This window comes from Rhinopithecus roxellana, chromosome 3, assembly GCF_007565055.1.
Source record: "Rhinopithecus roxellana isolate Shanxi Qingling chromosome 3, ASM756505v1, whole genome shotgun sequence".
Lineage (NCBI taxonomy): Eukaryota > Metazoa > Chordata > Mammalia > Primates > Cercopithecidae > Rhinopithecus > Rhinopithecus roxellana.
Genome location: NC_044551.1, coordinates 90,909,516 through 90,930,811, shown reverse-complemented (window position 1 = coordinate 90,930,811; position 21,296 = coordinate 90,909,516). Strand labels below are relative to the sequence as shown.

The 21,296-nt window shown below is 39.9% G+C and overlaps 1 protein-coding gene across 1 annotated transcript in view; it reads left to right on the top strand.

Moving 5' to 3' along the window:
- Nucleotides 1-303: 303 nt before the first annotated feature.
- Nucleotides 304-21,296, top strand: part of SEMA5A (semaphorin 5A) — a 306,611-nt gene continuing 285,618 nt past the window's right edge. Inside the window, exons 1-2 of the mRNA XM_030927820.1 lie at nucleotides 304-397; nucleotides 19,090-19,135. The gene's annotated coding sequence lies outside the window, so the exon portion shown is untranslated. The remainder of the gene's footprint in view (nucleotides 398-19,089; nucleotides 19,136-21,296) is intronic.

Below are 21,296 nucleotides of genomic sequence, written 5' to 3'. Positions count from 1 at the left end.
ATTTTCTGCCCAGCCCAAAGCCAAAAGGAAAATGCACATCTGGCTTGTAAATCACAACCAAGCATTGATGCCTCGCTTGCTCTTTATTGGGTGGTTGCCCTCTGTGCTTTACAAGTTCCTAGTACGGCTTGTGGGGCATCCTGAGGGAAACCTCCAGTGGCCTCTGAAGGATGGCATAGAGGGACCTCCGAATCCTCTCTGAAAGGTAACGTCTGCTACCTGATGTGCACTATCTGTGGTCCCCAGAGGAAAAATAATTCATTTTTATCTTTTTATTTATTTATTTTTTCTATTTAGAAATTGGCCCCTGGTTACGGGAGTTCAGAGCGAAGAATGCTGTGGATTTCTCGCAGTTAACATTTGATCCAGGACAGAAAGAACTTGTTGTAGGAGCAAGGTGAGAGATACTGTATTTTGCCACCGCAGATACTTTTGTACTTCATTTTACATCTGTGCAGTTACATGTGACCTTCCCTGACAAAACTGAAGAGTGTTGAATAATATTATTCCTTATAAGAATGAAATACAGTATGAGTGTCATAAAATATACTGCTGCTAATAAGATGTTGATGGCTGCCCTTTAGAGCAAGCATTGACTGGGCCCTCACCCTGTGCCAGTAACTGTTCTAATATGAGTTAACTCATTTGTTCCTCCATTCAAACCTAAGAGGTAGGTACTATCAACATTGCTGTTTTAGAGATGAGGAAACTGAGGAAGAAAGTAGTTAAATAAGTTGTCCAGGGGCATATGCCTAAGAAAAGATGGACCTGAGTTCCAAACCCAGGCAGTTTGACTCCTGAAAACATGTTCCTGACTTCCCACTATATTCTTCAATAGGATTCTAGAGATCCAGAGATCTTGATGTGTACTCCAAGGTCCACCACCATCTTTCTTTGTCACTTTGATTAGGCCATATACCAGTAAATTGAGATTCAATGAAGTTATTTTTATCTTTGTCTCTTAAGGGTGTGCGTGTTCCCGTATCTACTCAATATCTGCATCCCAGTTTGATGATGAGGCCGCCGGCAGACAATCAAAACAAATTTGATTTCATATAAGAATAATTAATAAATAGTTCTTTCCCCTGTTTTCACTATCACTTCCTTAGAAAACCTGCATAATCCTTGCATTCAAATTACGTATTTGGGGATTATATAACCATCTTTTAGGAAAATTGACATTAAAGTTGAATAAAGGGTCCATTTGTAGAATTGGGTTCTTCTGGCATCTAAGGATAACACATTGGGCAGTGGAGAGTTCATTATATTTTTCATCCAAATGTACCAGAGTATAAAGCATACCTGTCATAGCTACAGAGGTTTTGCAGTCTCTCTATAAACCCGAGTGCAGCTAAATCTAGCTTATACTCTGGGCACTCTAGATAAACATTGAACAGTTTCTAGGGTCATTGCTTTTGCTCTCAGATCTTGAGGTGTCCTCATACATCCACTCAACACTTGAAGTGATGAATGGTTGTAATTTTACATGAGCAGGAAGAAGTTGGCGTAGTTTATTGCACCTAGCAAGTTACCTTCGCCTCGGACTGGACAAGGCTACTTGGTGTTCTCTTCCTTACTTTAGTCAAGTAGCATTACTGGGGGATTTCTGATGCTCACTTCCATCAAATTTCATCACTTGGAGTTCGGCCTGTGTTTTGCAGTGGTGGTAAATCAGTCTCCTGCCCTCCAGATGTTATCCTCCTTCTGCATACCACAGCCAACATCATCTTTTAAAAATGCCCACCTTTAGTAGCTCCCATTGGATCAATGCTGTCTCCCTGGTGAGGTACGCCAGCACTTCTGCCTTGCATTCCCACCTCCCTTCCAGACTTGCCTGTTTTCATTCTCACATGGTCCAGACATGTCGAATTACTTATTCTGCCTACAGTTATGGAATATGCTTTCTTACTTCTGGGCTTTTTCCCTTCTGACCTCTTCCTCATTTCCTGGAATACTGGCTACCACCCAACCCCCACTCCAAATTATCTGCTTGGTAAACTCCCACTGTAGTAAGGACCTGACTCAAGGGTCCACCGTCAGTCCTGAGCTGCCACATTCTCTGTCCTGTATGGCCCTAGTAACATACCTGACATCTACTTTTTTTTTTTCCTTTTAACTGCACTTATTGTAGGATATTGCATTATTTCTTGACAAGTCACCCTTTTCAGATGGCGACTTACCAGAAGGCAAGGGAAGTGCCTGTCTTTTCTTTATTTCTCCAGAATATAGCACAGATTTTTCCTGCTCATAGAAGCTCAAAGATACCTGTTGATTCAACACATTTATTTCCAGAGTTGAATTTGTATGTGTTCCCCTCTGCATCTGGGTGAACACTTAGGGAAAAGGGGGTTGGGATTATAACAGCTTATCCCAGATACCTACATTTGGCAAGGGTGTGAGCCAGTGGCAGGCTGTATACACCAAAGCTCACCCTGAGGGAAAATGAACTTTCACTCTGAGCCAAGGGAACAGACCCCTTACCGGGGGAGCAGGTACAAATGTGACCCCAACTAGAGTTTTGAGTCTTGCATCCCTCATTCATCTCTAAAGAACTTTGGACAAGGTTTTTCTATGACTACGACTCACGAGATTCTCTGTTGTCTCTGGAGGTCCTGGGTGCTGTGTGAACAGACCAGCACATCATTCTGCAAGTGGTTGGCTTTTGGTCAGTGACTCAAGATTTTCCTAAGAGATGTGAGAAGCCACAGAGCAAATTAGGGTATTGTGAAGAGATGTCTCCTGCTCCTGTTCTGGCTGTAGATAGCAGCTGGGAATTGTTTTCAAGGGGTACCTGTCCCAGGAGGTCTCCACACCAGAGTCCCTGGAGTTCTCGATTCCAGTGTCAGTGGGGTATCTCTCTCTCAGTATCCCTAGAGGTCTCTGTCCAGTTTCTCTGATGGTTTTCATCTCAGCATCCCTGGAAGTCTCTATCCCAGCGTCTTCTAGTTTCCCTGGAGCCTCCACCCCAATGTCCCTGGCGTCTCCATCCCAATGTCTCTGGAGTATCCATCCCAGTGTCCCTAGAGTCTCCATCCCAATATGTCTTGTGGCTTCCATCCCGGGGCCCCTGGAATCTGCATCCCAATATCCCTGGAGTCCTCATCCCAGCATTCCTGGAGGTCTCCATCCATTGCATATCAACATGGTCTGGTGGGAAGGATTGGATGGGCCACTGAGTCAACCTAGCATGCTGTATGGCATAGTGGGCATGAATACATAGGATTGCCAGACTTAGCAAATAAAAATCCACGATACCCAGTTAAATTTGAATTCCAAATAACAACCTTTTATATTTTTATCATAAGTATGTTCCAAACGTTTGGTGACCCCAGGAGCATGGGCTGTAGTTTTCTATTCTAGAGCAGTGTGTGATACATTATAGACATTTGATAAATAAATAACAGAAGAAAAGAGGCTGGCCCTTACCGAAGTGACTCTAAGCCAGTTTCAGAGCCTAATTTTCTCATCTGTAAAGATGATGTAACAATTTCTACCCCTTTCAGCTGTTGTGAACATGAGCTAAAATAACCCACAAGAAGTTATTGTCCCATTAACAGGCAAGCTGGTGAGCGCGCAGCCCTAGGGAAACTCTGAGGGCCTTCATGGGTTTTACATACGTGTGCATATGCCTTTCAGGCAGACACTACCTGAGGAAGAGAATAGGAATTTCATCTGGGAAATTTCATGGGATTAGGCTCAGAAAGTTTGAGAGGGAGTATGAGTCAGATATAAAACTTTAAAAATAACCCAGCCCTCAGATTCCTGTTTGGCAAAACTTGACTTAGCAAGAGTAAGTTTAGATAACAGGTGTATATTTCAGAAATCAGTAATGGTTTAAAAATATGAGTTGTGAAAAAATGTAATGATACTCGATTTTTTTTCTCATAGCACTAGGCATTGTGGAGCCATTTATTGGATGGTTTCACTTTATACTAGTGATATTTTATGTTCCTGAAATTGCATTCAGTTAAAGATTCATTGTACTCTTTGATAAAGGAAGTTCATTGTGCTGCAAAAGAGAAGCCTCTCTTTAGGCGATTTGTGGTTATGGAGCATCGGAAGGTACTTGGATCTGAATTCAGGGAATTTCTGGAAGAAGTCATACATTTTCATTTCCAAGATGCACATGAACTTTCATATTGCCTTAAATACATCGACAGTCATATCTTGTTTTACTCCAGTCTCTTTAAAAGTTAATAATATTTGTTTTCAATGATGAAAATTAGGCATCTTCATTTAGAAAATGTAGAATACACTGTAAAGCATAAAGAAAAAAAAATTTCAGAGATAATCACAGTGAAGCTTTTCAGTTGTTTCCTTGCATTATTTGATTTCTATTTTTTCCTACTCTTGGGATAATATTTGTTGAGTGATTGCATAGTTCTTCGTCACAAATCCTACTAAGATCAGTTTCTCGGTATAAAAATATTCAAAATGAAAGAATATATTATGACTGTTTTTTGTATAGAAGATTATAAAAGGAATGGCAGTGATAACACTCCACACACTTGATGCAAGTGTAAGTTTCACTGCAGATTGAATTGTTGCAACAGATGCAAGGGAGGGTGATTACATTTTTATTTCCCAAATGAATTAGTTTGTCTTTAGTGTTTCAGGTTCATTCTAAGGGTGGCAAGTGATTCCATCCTGAATCACTCTGATATGTATTCTGTGCTGAATCCAAGTATTATTCCAAATGGCAACTAACTCGGTTGACACATAAGGCAGTGTTTGACTGCTATTGGGCATTTACAAATTGGCCATATTTTTATAATGCATAAAGCCCTACAGTGCTAATGAAAAAGAGTTTATTATCAAAGCATCTGTAGCGTGCGTCTTTGCCACTGAAGCGTGGGGGAAGATGTGGAGTCACTCTTTCTGGCTATGTAGGTACTTTTATTCAAAATGCAATTTTTCTAAATGAAAACATTTTTTTAACATCTATCTCAGTTTCTAAAATGTGAATTTTCTTCAGGCTTTTAAATGTGTTTCTTGGTCTTTAAGTTATTTTTGTCCAATTACTCAATTCTGATTCTCTTACTTTTCTCCAAAAAGCTTGAGTGTAATATAAATATAAATCAAAGGGTACAGTCTTACAAACTATGGTACTTTAGTGAGGAAGTTCATCTGTAAGCTCTCAAACAAATACCTGTGAGTCCATATGGCCTAAACATCTGCCATGGGTAAGGTGGTGGGATTGAGGCCACACACCCAATACTTGGATCGGGTAATGATCATAATTCATAGCAGATATAATGATTTATGTCCTTGGAAATGTTTGATTTTAATTCTATACAAAATAACATCACGAAAGGAGAACATTAAGTCACCAAGGGAACAAAAGGCACTAGGGATGCATGAGTCTCCTTGCACACCTGGCCTGATGTACCAGCCCATAACTGTACGCCTTGCACACCTGAGCTAATGTGAGTACCAGCCCATAGCTACACACCTTGCACACCTGAGCCGATGTGAGTACCAGTCCGTAACTGTACACCTTGCACACCTGAGCCAATGTGAGTACCAGTCCATAACTGTACACCTTGCACACCTGACCCAGCGTGAGTACCAGCCCATAGCCGCACACGTTGCACACCTAACCCAATGTGAGTACCAGCCCATGGATGCATGCCTTGCACGCCTGACCCAGTGTACCAGCCCATAGCTGCATGCCTTGTGCACCTGTCCCAATGTGAGTACCAGCCTATAGCTGCATGCCTCACACACCTGGCCCAATGTGAGTACCAACCTATAGCTGCATGCCTTGCACATCTGACATGATGTAAGTACCAGTCCATACTGCACACGTTGCACACCTGATCCAATGTGAGTAGCAGCCCATAGCTGCACACCTTGCACACCTGACCCAGTGTGAGTAGCAGCCCACAGTTGTCTGAATACCTTGCACTAAACCCCTTAACTTACCATTACAGTAATTCTAGATATCAGAAGATATGTCTGTATAAGTGTATGTACAACAAATAGTACGGATTTCTGATCATTTTAGTTAATTATTTTGAACCATTTGTTTGGCTGGTGGTTTGGATTTATAGAACTAAAGATAAAATAGGAAAGATTAACTTGCTGTTTTTATGCTTGGGCTGAATTTGCTTTAAGTATTCAAAGCCCTTAAATGATAAACTTAGGTGCATTGATATTTTAACAAGTTTATTTGAACATTTAGAGATTCAGGAATCAAGTATCACCAGACTTCCAGCAGCTCTCCACTTGTGGGTGGGGGTGGCAAGGGAGGAAACTTTTATAATGTTCTTCCCAGAAGCAAGACAAAGAAAATGCCTCTCATTGGTGGCAACTCCCTAGTTAGAGGTTAGTTGGTGGTTTCTAATTGGTTAAATCTCAAGTTAGACTTTAGTTAGGGTTTCGTTTCTGATTGGTTAAGCTTAAGTTTCCTTTTACTATTTACATTGAGTTGAATTTTGGTTTGTTTACATAGGAACTCAAGACAGTGAAGCCTTCTCAGTCTAACGGCCTCCCAATTATTTTAGCATGGCATATATTCTTATAAGATCACATAAAATAAATGGTAGGTTTCTATTTAATGAGTTTCTTTTTAAAAAAATGACTTTATCTCTGGTTCTAAACAAGGGGGATTACTTTTAAATTCACATAAAATTTATTTTAAACAACTGGCCAATATCATTATTTTTCGGTGATTATAATTCTTGTTTTTACTTGAAAATTTTACCTTGGAATTACTCTGTTGGAGGCAATATATAATTAACAGGAAAACTGAAGATGTTTATCAGATTAGCGATTCTGCTTCCAGTAGCCACACTTATTCGTCTTTTCCAAAGGATATATTTTAGTCAAGTTTACACAATTAAAGGATATACATGCTGAGTGGTATGAAATCAGAGATTAGCAGCGAATGCAAAGAGGAGTAGAGTTCCATTGTGGAAAGAGATCTGAGGTAATGCTGATTTTCACGTTGTGTTTACATTAATTATGACTTAGGACAAGCAGCTGGTGATGGAAAAGGAGCGGTGCTTTTCATTGCGGTCTTTTTTATCCTCTTCCAATCAAATTATGAACCTCCACTTTAGGGTTTAAAGGTTTCCCCTTCTCTGTCCCTTTCCTTCTCAGGGCTGGCCCCTATGCACAGGTATGTCCTTTAAGATTCTCTGGGCTTCTCTCTTTCTTCTACCTATTCTCCCCTTTCTTCTAATTGGCTTATTTGATTAGTTATCCAATATATGTTAAAAGGTCTCCTTGTTGTCTGCTGGCTTTGTTACCTTTTGTCCAATGTTTGCCAAACATTAGTGTTCTTAAGTATTAGCTAGGGCATTTGTTCGAAATTAAGATGTCCCTCCCAGCTCAGCTGATTTAGGTGGCTCAGGGTGTGTGCTTTTAACAAACTGGTGGCCGGCTGACAGGCCTGGGAAAGATTTCTAACCATTCTGTTTCTTCTGCTATTGTGAAAAAAACAAAAACCAAAACAAAATAATCTGTATTTTTTTCCCTGCTTGAGTTGGGAGAATATCGGCCTAGTACAACAGTTATCTATTTAGTTATAAATAACTAAGAACATACAGTTGGTTTTCCCTGGGTTCTGCATCTGCAGATTTAACCAACCACAAGCCTAAAATATTTGGAAAAATTAAAAACAAACAATACAACAATGAAAATCATACCAATAAAAACAATATGGTATAACAACTATTTACATGTGTAATATGCTAGATATTATAAGTAATCTAGAGATGATTTAAAGTATATGGGAAGATGTGCGTAGGTTATAGGTAAATACCAATCCATTTTATATCAGGGACCTGAGCATCCATGGATTTTGGCACTCGAGGTGTTCTTGGAGCCAATGCTTGGGGGATACCAAGAGACAGCTGTAAATAAATAAATGTACAAAGGCTTCCTATTTCCCAGATCCCATGAACAAACCAACAAAGGGCTGTGATAATAATTGAATAACTTATTTGCATGTGCATGTGCTACAGACTAAGTAATAAGAGCTTTTCTCCTACCCAGGTCCACACAGGGTTTATCCAAATGTATTAGTTCATGTAGTTATTCTTTCAAGATTCTGTATTCATCAAATATTTATTGAATCTACTTTATGCCAGGAAGCATCTTAGGCATTAGAGAAACAAAGATGAAGCATCTTCTCTACCTGGTGAGGACTTTCTAGTCCAGCACAAGGGTTGGCAAGCTGGGGCCCCAGAGTTGCCTCCTGTTTTCGTAAATATGCTTTTATTGGCACACAGCCACACCCACTCATTCACACATCTTCTGTGGCTGCTTTTGATCTAAAACTGCAGAGAAGAGTAGTTGGGACATAGACCACAAAAGCAAAATATCTGCTCTCTGGCTCCATAACAAAAAGTATGCTGATCCTGGCCTAGTGGGTGAGACAGGGGCATAAGCAATTCAATTCTTCAAGGGAAGTCTGAGTAAAGGGTCCTGAAAACAGCAAGAGTAAAGGGATATGATGGTACATGGATCTGAAGAGGCTGCATTGAGAAGGTGCTCCTCCAACTGGGCCTGAGTGATGCATGAGGAATCTGGCAGGGAAGACAGAGAAACACATGGGGAAAGTCAGAGATTCTGATGAGGCTGAAAAGTGCTTGGCTCCATGGCACCTGTTGGTGAAAGAGAGGGGGAAGTAATTATAGGTGAAGCCCTGAGCATTAGCTGGGGTCAGATTATAAAGAAGTTTAGACTTGGTTCTCTAGGCTCACTGCAACCTCTGCCTCCTGGGTTCAAGCAATTCTCCTACCTCAGCCTCCCGAGTAGCTGGGATTGCAGGTACCCACCACCATGTCCGGCTAATTGTATTTTTAGTGTTGACAGGGTTTTACTGTGTTGGCCAGGCTGGTCTCAAACTCCTGACCTCAAGTGATCCACCCACTTTGGCCTCTCAAAGTGCTGGGATTACAGGTGTGAGTCACTGTGCCTGGCCAGAATCTTTGATTTAATCAAGCTCCCATTGCTCTGCTGGCTTAGTAAATTTGAGAACCTCTGCTAAAGTCATTGAGAAGCCCAAGAGATTTCTACATTTATGTATTCAAATAATCATGTTTGCATTAGGAAGATATGTCCCTCATATTGTGTGCAGGACGTGCTAGAACTTGCAGAATTTGGAGCGAGGCATGGCAGTTGAGGGTTGTGGATCAGGTGAGGGTACAGGGTGCTTAAACTTAGGCGGTGATGATGGAATTGGAGATGAGAAGCCAGATTTGAGACATGTTTCAGTACTGGGTTTGACAGCAATTGATGGCCAACAGAATGGGTTGGCTGGTGGCAAGGATTAAACCATTCAGTGAGTTTTGGGAGTGTGACTGGGATACAGCATGTGGGAGAATGAGCTGTAATTCTTTGATTATTAGAAGATACATGAGAAAAAAAATCTCAGATTTGTATGAATACTGAAGATAACCTAGAAAATTAATTGTATGTGGAAATAATTTAAAGCATGAATAGTCCTAGGAAATCACAAGTTAAAGGAACCATAGAAATACTCAGTTGGCATTTTTTTTCAAATGAAAAATTATCTCTGTTAACTGAGAAATGGAAAAGAACAAATCATATACCCAGTGGACCCACAGAGACAAAAGTCGAGAGTTAAATTTAGGGCAATAAATCGTCATCTGTAATCCTCACAGCACTTAGAGATTTGCAAGTAATAATTAAAGCATAATAAAATGTAAACTATTAGTGTAATTATTAACAATATTGATTAATCACTTTTACCCTAAACATATTTGTGGGAAAATATTTTTCTGATTTTATATCTCTGAGATTTGCTGGCAGCATTGTTCTAGTTATTGCATGCCATTAAAATGTATCTTTGTTATTTCATTCTACTTGCTAAATAATAAGAGGCTGTCCATGTATTTTTGTACCTTTTAATCTTGGTATTTAAATATATAAGAATGCTATTAAAATGGTTTGATCTCGGTTTTAATGTGTTCTTTGAAATTTATTTCTAATAACCAAGACTTTTAAGGAGCTTGAAATGGTCTTTCTGGGATAGGGAATGAAAGAAGTTAATATGATTCTGGGAGAATGGGTACCGGACACATGTAACAGCATTAACAGCAACAAAAATTAAATTACAGTTATCTTGAACTTTGTATAGCCTGAAGAATACATATTTACTGTTTTTGAGGAGGGTAGAGAAAATTCTGATTGAGGAGATAGCTAATCACATGACCATATTATAAATTTGTCACCATATTTGAAAATATTTTAGAAAAAAATTCACAAAAGAATTAAAAACTGTAATTTAAATGTGATCTCACTATTTAAGTATAATGTTATACTGTTTAGAAAGGCTTTGTAATTTTGACATTTAATTATCTTCTGAGAAACCCATGAAAAAACTACATGAAGCAGACATTTTTTAGGATGGTTATGACCACAAAATTAAAAGGCTCCTGGAATTTGCTTATAGTTGACCAGCATAATGTAAAGTCTTGGAAATCACAATTATAGATAGGTTGGTGAATTGGTGAATTATATGAGTTTGGTTACATGATTAAATTAAATCATTGTGTTCTTTAAAGTTACTGATATGATCACGATGTTAAATATTTACATTTAGATAATCAAACTAATTTTACAACAACATTTTATGTTTTAAAGGATATAGTTACTATTTTTCCTTAGTTTATTGATTGATTGATTGATTGAGACAGAGTCTTGCTCTGTAGCCTGGGCTGGAGTACAGTGGCAGGATCTCTGCTCAGTGCAACCTCTGCCTGGCATGTTCAGGGATTCTCGTGCCTCAGCCTCTTGAGTAGATGGGATTACAGTTGTGCACCACTATGCCTGGCTAATTTTTTTGTATATTTAGTAGGGGTGGGTTCTCGCCATGTTGGCCAGGCCAGTCTCGAACTACCGACCTCAGGTGATCTACCTGCTTCGTCCTCCCTCATGCCTGTAATCCCAGCACTTTGGGAGGCCCAGGCGGGTGGATCACCTGAGGTCAGGAGTTCGAGACCAGCCTGGCCAACACAGTGAAACCCCATCTCTACTAAAAATAAAAAATAAAAAAAAAATTAGCTGGGCATGGTGGCACGCACCTGTAATCTCTGCTACTCTGGAGGCTGAGGCACAAGAATTACTAAATGCCTGCAATGGAGGTTGCAGTGAGCTGAGATCCTGCCACTGCCCTCCAGCCTGGGCAACAGAGTGAGACTCCATCTCAAACGTCATTTGTTATCTTCAAAAGTCTACCAGTGCAATTGAAAATGTGGGTATCATGTAGGATGTCACTATACTTGAAAAGTTCTATGCCAGTTAGATGTTGACAGCAGTGAGGATGGAAGGAAACTGGCAGTGAGGAAAGTATTGTGGGCCGGAAGCTGGTGCAGGGACAGGAGAGACTAGTCAGCTCTCAGACTCCCCCAGCTGGCTCATGGGCAGTGTATGTTTTGTCTCCAGATTGTCTCATGATTGGCCTTGGTCTAAACTTTTATTAGACGACAACAAATGTTTCTGTCATCACTGTTAAAATGTCTTTATACATTTACTTGGCTTCTGCCTTCCTTTGCTCTAGTACAAAATACCAATCTACCTTCCTTAATTCTTCTTTTCTCAGTTATAAGCAAGCCTCTAACTCACATGTTCAATAGGAACTTGTAATTTTTTCTTTGATTTTATAGTCATATTCATCAGAGACCAGTTGAGTTATTCTAAGAGAATGTCATTTTAAAACACCTGTGTCTTTCATAATTTATGGAGGTCAAAGTTAAGTTTTATAGTGTCTCTAGATGAAATGAGTCATTTAGTTAATATGCTCGTGATGGCTCAACCTTTTCTTTAATGCCGGCTGCATTTTATTACTTTACATGAAGATACAAATGAACTTCATCTATTAAGGTCCCCACTGCTCCCTCCGAGAATATATTGTTGTGCTTAGTGATTTGTTTCTAATAGGCCACTAGGGGAAGTGATGGGACCCAGGAATGAGTTATTCAATCCTAGAGTCAGTAAGAAAGAAACTTTGGTGAAGACGTACAAAACCCACTCAGGTGTCTAGTGGGGAAACGGAGAATGGGCTTTAATATTGTGATTTTTGCATCTGCCAAATTTAATAGCTTTGTGATTTGAATTATTCAGCCCATTGGATTTATGTACTCCTCATATATTATTACTCCTAAAAGGAATCTGGTTTATTGCACGTGAATGTGCAATGTCAAATTTTATTCCATGGCATTTGAAAAAAAACAAAAAAACAAAAAAGTAGATCCATACCAAGGGAAGAAAAACTCATATTTTTATTTACTATAGCCACAAAACTGAACTGTTACACTTTGGCAAACTCTTGCTTTTCACTTTGGTAATGACAGGAGAAAAATAGAAGTATAGAATCATTCCCCCAAGCTACAACTAATACATTCAAAGGATCTAATCTCTTAACCTCTTGCATTACTGCCTTTTTCCCTGAAGAATGGCAATAGTCCTTATTACTACCTATTTACATCTAGGGGTGTTATGAAGATTAATGAGATCACTTAAATGCTTTGGGTTGCCCAAAGCATTGCCCTATTAGGGAGACTGACCCTACGTGCAACATTTGGTTAGCATTTACAGTTGGCCAGGGGCCAGAAGCATTACTTCTTCATGTTGGAAAGGCTGGTGGCCTTTCTCGTGAACCTCACGCATATTGTTTTCCCTCCTCTGTGCTGGCACAATTGCAAGATAAAGTGGTTGCCTCTTCTGTAATACCCTGGAGGACAGCCACTTGCAGGGTTTCATAGATCTTACTTTAGTTTGTGAGTGGCCCAACACCAGGGAATATCAATTTTTTATCCCCTTTAGAAGGTTTTCTTTCTTTTTGTAACCTTTAACTTTGTAGGTCATTGACCTAAACTGTGATGGATCAAGCTGTCTTGAGAGATTTCAAGTCCCTCACGTTGCCAGCTGGCTTGGAATTTTTCCTACGGCGAAAATGCATTTGGAGTTGTACGTGGGGCCAAATAGTTTGAGGAAAGAGATTTGAGAATAGCAGAATCCACACTGTGTTTTGTCAGATTCTTAGGTTCTTGGGATGTGATTAGGGAATTCTACAGCTGTTTTACTTATGGTTCATCTTTTAAAATATTGTTTAAAATAGCTGAAAATTGTAATAAGATAAGGTAAATACTAAATTGTTTGTGTAGCGAGGCATTTGACTACTTAGGTTTTACATGGACCATAGTCATTTATTAAACTAATATTTAGGACAGGCGCGGTGGCTCACACCTGTAATCCCAGCACTCTGGGAGGCCAAGGTGGGAGGATCACTTGAGGTCAGGAGTTCAAGACCAGCCTGGCCAACATGGTGAAACCCTGTCTCTACTAGAAATACAAAAATTAGTCAGGCATGGTGGCACGTCCCTATAATCCCAGCTACTGGGGAGGCAGAGGCAGGAGAATTGCTTGAACCTGGGAGGCGGAGGTTGCAGTGACCTGAGATCACACCATTGCACTCCAGCCTGGGCAAAGAAGCGAGACTCCATCTCGGGGGGAAAAAAAAAAATTAAAAGCATCTACCAACTCTGTGCCTTAAAAATCAAACAAATAAAAAGCAACAAAAATATAACCAATCAACTGGCATGAATATACACACTAAATAGATGTTGATCTTTGTAAGATGATAAATAGTTCTGATAAGTGGAGTTTTACAATTTTTAAGAAAGCTTCATCAGCTGATTTTATTATTAACAAATACATAAGTACTGATTACATAAATTTATACTATTAAAGAATTATTGTATCTGTTTTATATGTTGAGGTTTCTTTTAAGATTATTTTGAAATAAGTTACTCAGTTGTGAAAAATAACACATGAAAAACACTTCTCAGGAAATGATTTAAATTTGCCATAATAAAAAGGTTTTTGTTAGATGGCCATTTATTCATAGAACTTAGGCATTGTGTATGTGTATGTGTGTGTGTGTGTGTGTGTGTGTATATATATTTTTTTTTTCTTTGAGACGGAGTCTCGCTCTGTCGCCCAGGCTGGAGTGCAGTGGCGCGATCTCGGCTCACTGCAAGCTCCGCCTCCCGGGTTCACACCATTCTCCTGCCTCAGCCTCCCCAGTAGGTGGGACTACAGGCGCCCACCACCACACCCGGCTAGTTTTTTGTATTTTTAGTAGAGACGGGATTTCACCGTGTTAGCCAGGATGGTCTCGATCTCCTGACCTCGTGATCTGCCCACCTCAGCCTCCCAAAGTGCTCGGATTACAGGCGTGAGCCACCGCGCCCGGCTGGCATTGTGTATATCTAAACATGGTCACAGTCTTTTGGGAATTTGTATTATTTAAATACATTGAGATAATTGTGTAGTTTATCTATTTCATTTCATAAGTTAAGAAATAGGGCTCTTCTTAGAATTAGGTATGGGCAGGGAGTTATTCAGGCCCGTATAAAAAGAGAGAAAAGAGGTGCCATTTAAACAGCCAGACTCGTAGGCTCAAACTGTTCTCCTCATGGGGAGACATACATCACAGCCAGATCACAGTCCCAGAGGTGAAAATTGATGGCCTAGGATCAAATTTGTTATTAGCAGAACTAAGACTTGAATTTTCTTAAAATGGTTTGTAAATGGTCCTGTAAATGACCAGTGAAGATATGAAATACTCGTAGTAAAAGAGCTGTTGCTGTGTTTGTTTCTGTGGGTATGCATGTTTGGTGCAGGTGAAACTAGGAATTTGGTGCAGGTGAAATTAGAAATTAAGAATGACTAATAGGTGAGGCCATGAGGCATAATGGGACAAGGGACATTAAGACGGGGGCTTGTTTCTAATCCCAGGACTTTCTCTGAAGCCTTACACTATTGGATAAATCTCACTGCACCTCTTAATTTATAGAAGTTTCCTCATCTATAAATCAAGGGGTATATACTCTTTAGTGACAGATTAGTTCTCGATTTCTTAGACTCTATATTATTGGATTAAAAATATGAGAATGGGGTAAAATAATCACCAATTTTTATCTTGCAACCCAGAAAATACTACAAAAGAAAAGTTCAAATCCTCTGGTGCTTTCCTTCCTGGGGTATCGGATGTGGTGATGGTGATGGTGGCGGTGATGGAATTTCATAGTAAGCGTGCCCCTCCATCCTCTCTGCCCCTTCCTTTCACCTATTGAACACCTCTGGCACATTGATTTGTTATTGCTTGTGAGATAATTGGAAGGGCACCATAGCTCTCAGGTATTTGGAAGGAGAAGAGGTAGATGGTTGAACTCCACTAGCAATGTTTCTGGAGAGGAGGGGTACCTTACAACCCATTGGAAGTTGAGAAGCAGAAAAATAATGATCAGAAGAGTTATCTTTGCTTATGGAGATGTGGACTGAGAATGTGGCATATTTTTTATTATAAGCCATTATCTTATTCTGTGGAAAACACCTGAAAACTGGAAGCAGGTGTTGCATACGGCCATCTCTGTGTCTCCTCCACTCCCCTCCCCAAGTAGACAGAGCTGTTCGCTTGATCTGCACAGAGCTCTACAGAGCACTGCAGACTCTGCTGTCATCTTTTCTCAAAGGGCCTGACAGCATTTCCAGCTCTTCTTTGTGTATGAGAGCTTCTTTTCAAGAAAGTTTCTGGAGACAGATACCGTAGTGTGAACATAAATGTGCACACGTATGTGTGTGAATATGCAAGAAAGAAGGAACCATGAGATATCACCAAAGCTCTTAGGTAATTCGTTTACTAAATGAATGAGTTTCTTTTATTGGAAATACTTACTGAAGAAGTCTTTCTTAAAATTGCCAGTGGGTTGAAAAGGGGTAGGACAACTGGATTCCAGGACCAATGACAAAATAAACATAGAAGTTGGCACCATTAATTGATGCTTACAGTAGGTCAGACTTCATTCTAAGTGTTTTTCTTAGATTTAAACCTCACAACAATGCTAGGGGATGGGTTTGATTATTAGCTCCATTTTACAGATGAAAAGACTAAGGCATAGAGAGAAATACTTTCTTCCTGAGATTGTATAGAGGCAGAACTCCAGCTTTTGCATGAATATTCTTAATCGCTAGGTAATACTGCCTCCCATAGCAGAGGGGCAGCCTCTGGAGACCAGAAAGACAGTGAGAAATATGTGAGAGTGGGGAGCTGAGCTGCCCATAGAGGCGATGGGTGTGCAATGGCCAGTGATTTCCCTGGTGCTGCTGTGTACTAGTCTGTTCTCATGCTACTATAAAGAAACACCAGAGACTGGGTAATTTATAAATAAAATAAGTTTAATTGATTCACAGTTATACATGGCTGGAGAGGCCTCAGGAAACTTGTAATCATGGTGGAAGGTGAAGGGGAAGCAAGCTTGGGCCTTCTCACGTGGTGGCAGGAGAGAGAAATGCAACCAGGGGAAATGCCAGATGCTTATAAAACCATCAGATCTCATGAGACTCACTCAGTATCATGAGAACAACATGAAGCAACCCGCCCCCATGAGCCAATCACCTCCTACTAGGCCCCTCCCTGGACACATGGGGATTACGGGGATTAAAATTCCAGATGAGATTTGGGTGGGGACACAGCCAAACGATATCACACTGGTAAGCCCCACTTCTGAAAGCCTTGTCTGTGTGTGTGTGTAGATTTCTCACTTCCCTTAGAGGAGGTGTGCTGGTTTCTAGGTCACATTGGGTGAAAGCTTGGCTGATGTTGAAATGCGAGTCACTCTCCAGTGCCAGCTACCTTGGCTGCTTCAACATACTCTTCTGTGTGTGCACCAAGTTCACATTTGTTCCTCTGAAAACAACTTTTTGTTGTTGTTGAGATAGGATCTCTCTCCGTCTCCCAGGCTGGAGTGCAGTGGCAGGATCGTGGCTCACTGGAGCCTTGACCTCCCAGGCTCCATCGATCCTCCCACTTTAGCCTCCTGAGTAGCCAGGACTACAAGCATGCATCACAACGCCTGACTTATTTTTGTGTTTTTTCCTTTTTGTAGAGATAGGGTCTCCCTATGTTGCCTAGGCCTGTCTAGAACTCCAGGGCTCAAGTGATTAGCCCACCTCGACCTCCCACAGTGCTGGGATTACACGGCAATGTGCCTGGCCTGCAGATGACGTTTCTGTTGGAGTCCTAGACTTCTCATGGCACCGACTAAATCAAAATACTTTCCTGTAATATTCCCTCCCCTCAGAGGTATCCTTTACCTGGTTCTGCATAGAGGGCTGCAGCATTATAATAAAGGACAGGGCAACTTTTCCTGAAATGGCTTTGTGATGGAGGTGGCGTGTGCCAAGCAGTGCTTCTGGGAGCTTCTCTTGGGGTATATCAGAGGTGAGACTGGAAAGGTAGAAAGAGTGTGGTAAGGAGACTATTGCTGTGGTTTAGGGGAGGCCGTTTTCACTCAGTTTAGAGAGGTGGTACGCCCATGTGAGGGGGCAAATTGTGCGAAACCTGAATGCTCGGGAGCCAATGCCTGGATTCATGAGATAACTGAATGTGAGCCTGGTCCTCTTTCATCCTGCAGCTGTGTGTGTACATGTGCTTCTGAGTGCCAGCTTGCATGGGGGCTTTGTCCTCCCTAACTCTGTCCATAACCATAGGGATGTTTCTTGGTCATCTCGAGGCTATGCCCTTGGGCCGCTTTGGCTATCACTTGTCACTTCTACTGGTACATATGTCCAGCTTATATATTTATCCCCCTCCCCACGATAGTGAAAATACTCAACATTTATGTCTTATTGGTGTTGTAAAATTTCTCTCTTTGTTCCATAGAAGTGACCTTGGACCAGCCCATTATAACAACATCCTTGGCTTCTTGGAGATCCCACCTCATGCTCATTTGCATCTTAGAGTTTGCTTACCATTATGTGTCAGCATCTTCTTGCCATTGTTATTTGTACTGGGCTGGCTGTCTCCTCCCTTCCTCTTTGGGGTGCTGTTGCTGCACATCCCTGCCCCATTTTCCCATTTACATGATGCCAGGATTTCAGTTAGAGGCTGAAACAAAGAATACTGAGGGAGGTTAATGAGTTATTTCTAAAACCTGCAACACTAGAGTCCAAAGCCCGGTATAACTAATCTGTATCTTTTTCCCTGTGCTCTACTGATCTCCACTGCATATTTCACTCATATTTCACTGTTCTTCCCCTTCTTTGTTGAAATTGATAGTTTTCTTTTCTCTGATTTCCTATTTTAGGCTTGGGCAGTGAAACTGACTCTTCGAAGCCCTTGATGTCATCAGTTTCCTTTGGGCAGACCACCAAGTTTATATTTCTTTTCTTTTTTTTTAAACCAAATTCCATAAACTGAAAATTATATTTATATGTGTGTGTATATATACTATTTATTTATTTATTTATTTTTGAGACAGGGTCTCACCTTGTCACCCGGGCTGGAGTGCAGTGGGGTGATCACAGCTTACTGCAACCTCCACCTCCCAGGATCAAGGCATCCTCCTGCCTCAGCCTCCTGAGTAGCAGGGACTACAGGCATATGCCACTATACCTGTATAATTTTTGTACTTTCTGTAGAGACAGGTTTTGCCATGGTTCCCAGGAGCCTGGCAACCTCCGCCTCCCAGGATCAAAACATCCTCCCGCCTAAGCCTCCCAAAGTGCTGGGATTACAGGTGTGAGCCACCATACTGCACCCAAGTTCATAATTCTAAACTTTTATTACATACTGAATCCATCCTACAAGGTAGACTACTGTGAACCTCAGAGCACTGCTTGAATTCAAAATCTTAATTATAAAACATGGTGAATTTAGGTGATGATTAAAAAGGAAGACCTATGAGGAATATTTTTACATCATCTTGCTTAAGTGAAACTCGGTTTCAGAATGGAATGCCCATGTCCTTTTATTTATTCCATATAGATCAAGAGAGCCAGTTAATGACTTACACTTACTGTAATTATGTACAAACACACCCCACTTATTCGTTAGCTTTCTCACCAATCTCAAATGTGTATTTGTTGACATCTTGAATTCCTCTTTATACTCTAAGATCCAAGGAAAGTAGTGCTAACCATATTCTTAGAAAGAAGATGCTTTTGAAGTCAAAATTATTATTTTATTTTCTTTGTTCTTGAAATTTTTATAAACTCTTAACTTTCTGGGATCGATTAAAAATAAAACTGCTCTCTTTTTATATTTTGTAGAAACTACCTCTTCAGGTTACAACTTGAGGATCTGTCTCTTATCCAGGTAGGTGAAATTTATTTTTCTCGAACTTCATTTTCCATCCCAATTAACTCACTGCTTGAAGGGATGAAGACAGATGTATATAAAGATGTTAATCCAGGCTGAGTAGTGGCTCATTTTCTCAGTGGGTCAGGCCTCAGGACTAAGGCTGCCCTACTTGTTATGAGTCATCACCTCCCTTAATTCCCAATTAGCCTTTTCCTCCTGCCAGGTGGCCCTCTTTGTTCCATGGATATGATCCTGATTTATCCTTCCTTAGATGAGAGGCCATTCAAGGAACATTACCTCAAAGCCTGGATGCATTCGTTTCCCCAGAGCAATCATCGATTATTTAGTTTGATGTATTCGGGCATCAATTTCTTGTAAAACAGCTTTGTTTCCTCTTTATAATTTATATTAACATAAATATGAATACTTGGGTTAAAAGCTAACTGTAACAAAGAATAAAGGGAAATAGATCAAAATGAAATTTACCTATTTCTGTTGTTGCGGTTTGGACAATGGACCTGAGATCTTGTGCTTAAATGAAGTATTTATTTTAGTAGCAGATCAGAGTCACAAAAGCCCACTTTTCCCTCTAGTCTTTAAAAAGTGTCTCCTAGAAAATAAGAGAGTTAAGACACAAATATCTTCTTCACCAAGATTCTGGAACTCCCTGTGGACCATGCCAGAATCTTTGGGCTGTGTAGAGTTTGGAAAAAGTTCTTCAACCCATTTTAGTCTCACTCTCATGTACTAGAGCTCTAAGAAGTGATTGGAGAGGATTTTATATTATTTTATTCTCTCTTTAATGCTGCTGTTTTTGAGCACTCAGGGAACTTCAGAGCTAGGTTTTAGTATTAGATCTTTTACTTTAGCAGGGTGTTAAAATCAGCCAGTCCCACGATCAAAGCTAATATTGATTAAAAAGCAAGGGCTTTGAAGACGCATCGACCTTATTTGTGATCTAATTCTATAACTTTCTAGGAATTATTGGTTCCTCATCTGTGAAATGGCCACAAATCACTACCAACTCCATATTAGCATGGTAAAAAATAAGTAAGACATTCAAAAGAGATAAAACATAGCAATTTATCAGTAATTTTTATTGTTTTTGATTTTTTAAAGTGATAATAATAAATAATAATCTCCATTATAATAGTTTAATCACAATTGACAATAAATTGTCTTTCTACTGCAATTTAGTATATATCCGGAGTCTTTCATTGAGCTAATTGAGTGGTAAAATTATGAATTTGTTATTAAGGAATCAGAATGATCAGCAATTTGAAGACATTATTTTCGGTGAAATAAGCCAGGCACAGAAAGACAAATACTGCAAGAGCTCACTTATGTGTGAAATCTAAAGAAGACAAACTCTTAGGAGCAGAGAGTGGACTGGTGGTTTCCAGGGGCCCGGAAGGTCAGGGAAGGTGTTAGGGAGATGTTGGCCACAGGACAAAATATTCCAATTAGACAAAGGAATAAGTTAAAAAGATCCATTGTATGACATGGTGACTATAGCTACTGACAATGTACTATATGCTTGAAAATTGCTAAGAGAGTAGATTTCAAGTGTCCTCACAACCTAAATAAATAAATAAATAAGTAAATAAATAAATAAAGGTATGTGAGATACCTGCATGTTAATTAGCTTGATGTAGCCATTCCACAACGTGTACATATATCAAAGTGACGTGTTGTACACTATCAATATATACAATTTTTATTTGCCAGTTAAAAAAAAGAGTGATCAATAATTTAATCAAAATGGCATTTTAAAGATTGTTTTAGATAACAGTTTCTAAAATCTGTATCTTTTAGTAGATAGAAACTACATATTATATTCATTTTGATTCTCATGGTATACTCTCTGGCATATCACATGTGTTAAAAAGTGAGCTTGTGTAGGTCTGTGTGTGCACAAGCATGTATTTACATATACACATTCATTTATTTCCAAATTTACTAGCTCTGTCAGCTGAGAGGGTTTAGAAGTCTTGTCTTAGTAGCAGTGAACACACTTCATACAGGTTACTTTGTTTCTAAACTTAATTCTCCATGAAAACAGATGAAGGATTTCTTGAGAAGTGACTTAATCTAGAGTTGGGCAGGGAGAACTCAGATAAGACTGGAAGAGCTTGTTGTTTCAGAAATTAAGGAAAATATTTAAAGAATGATGAGG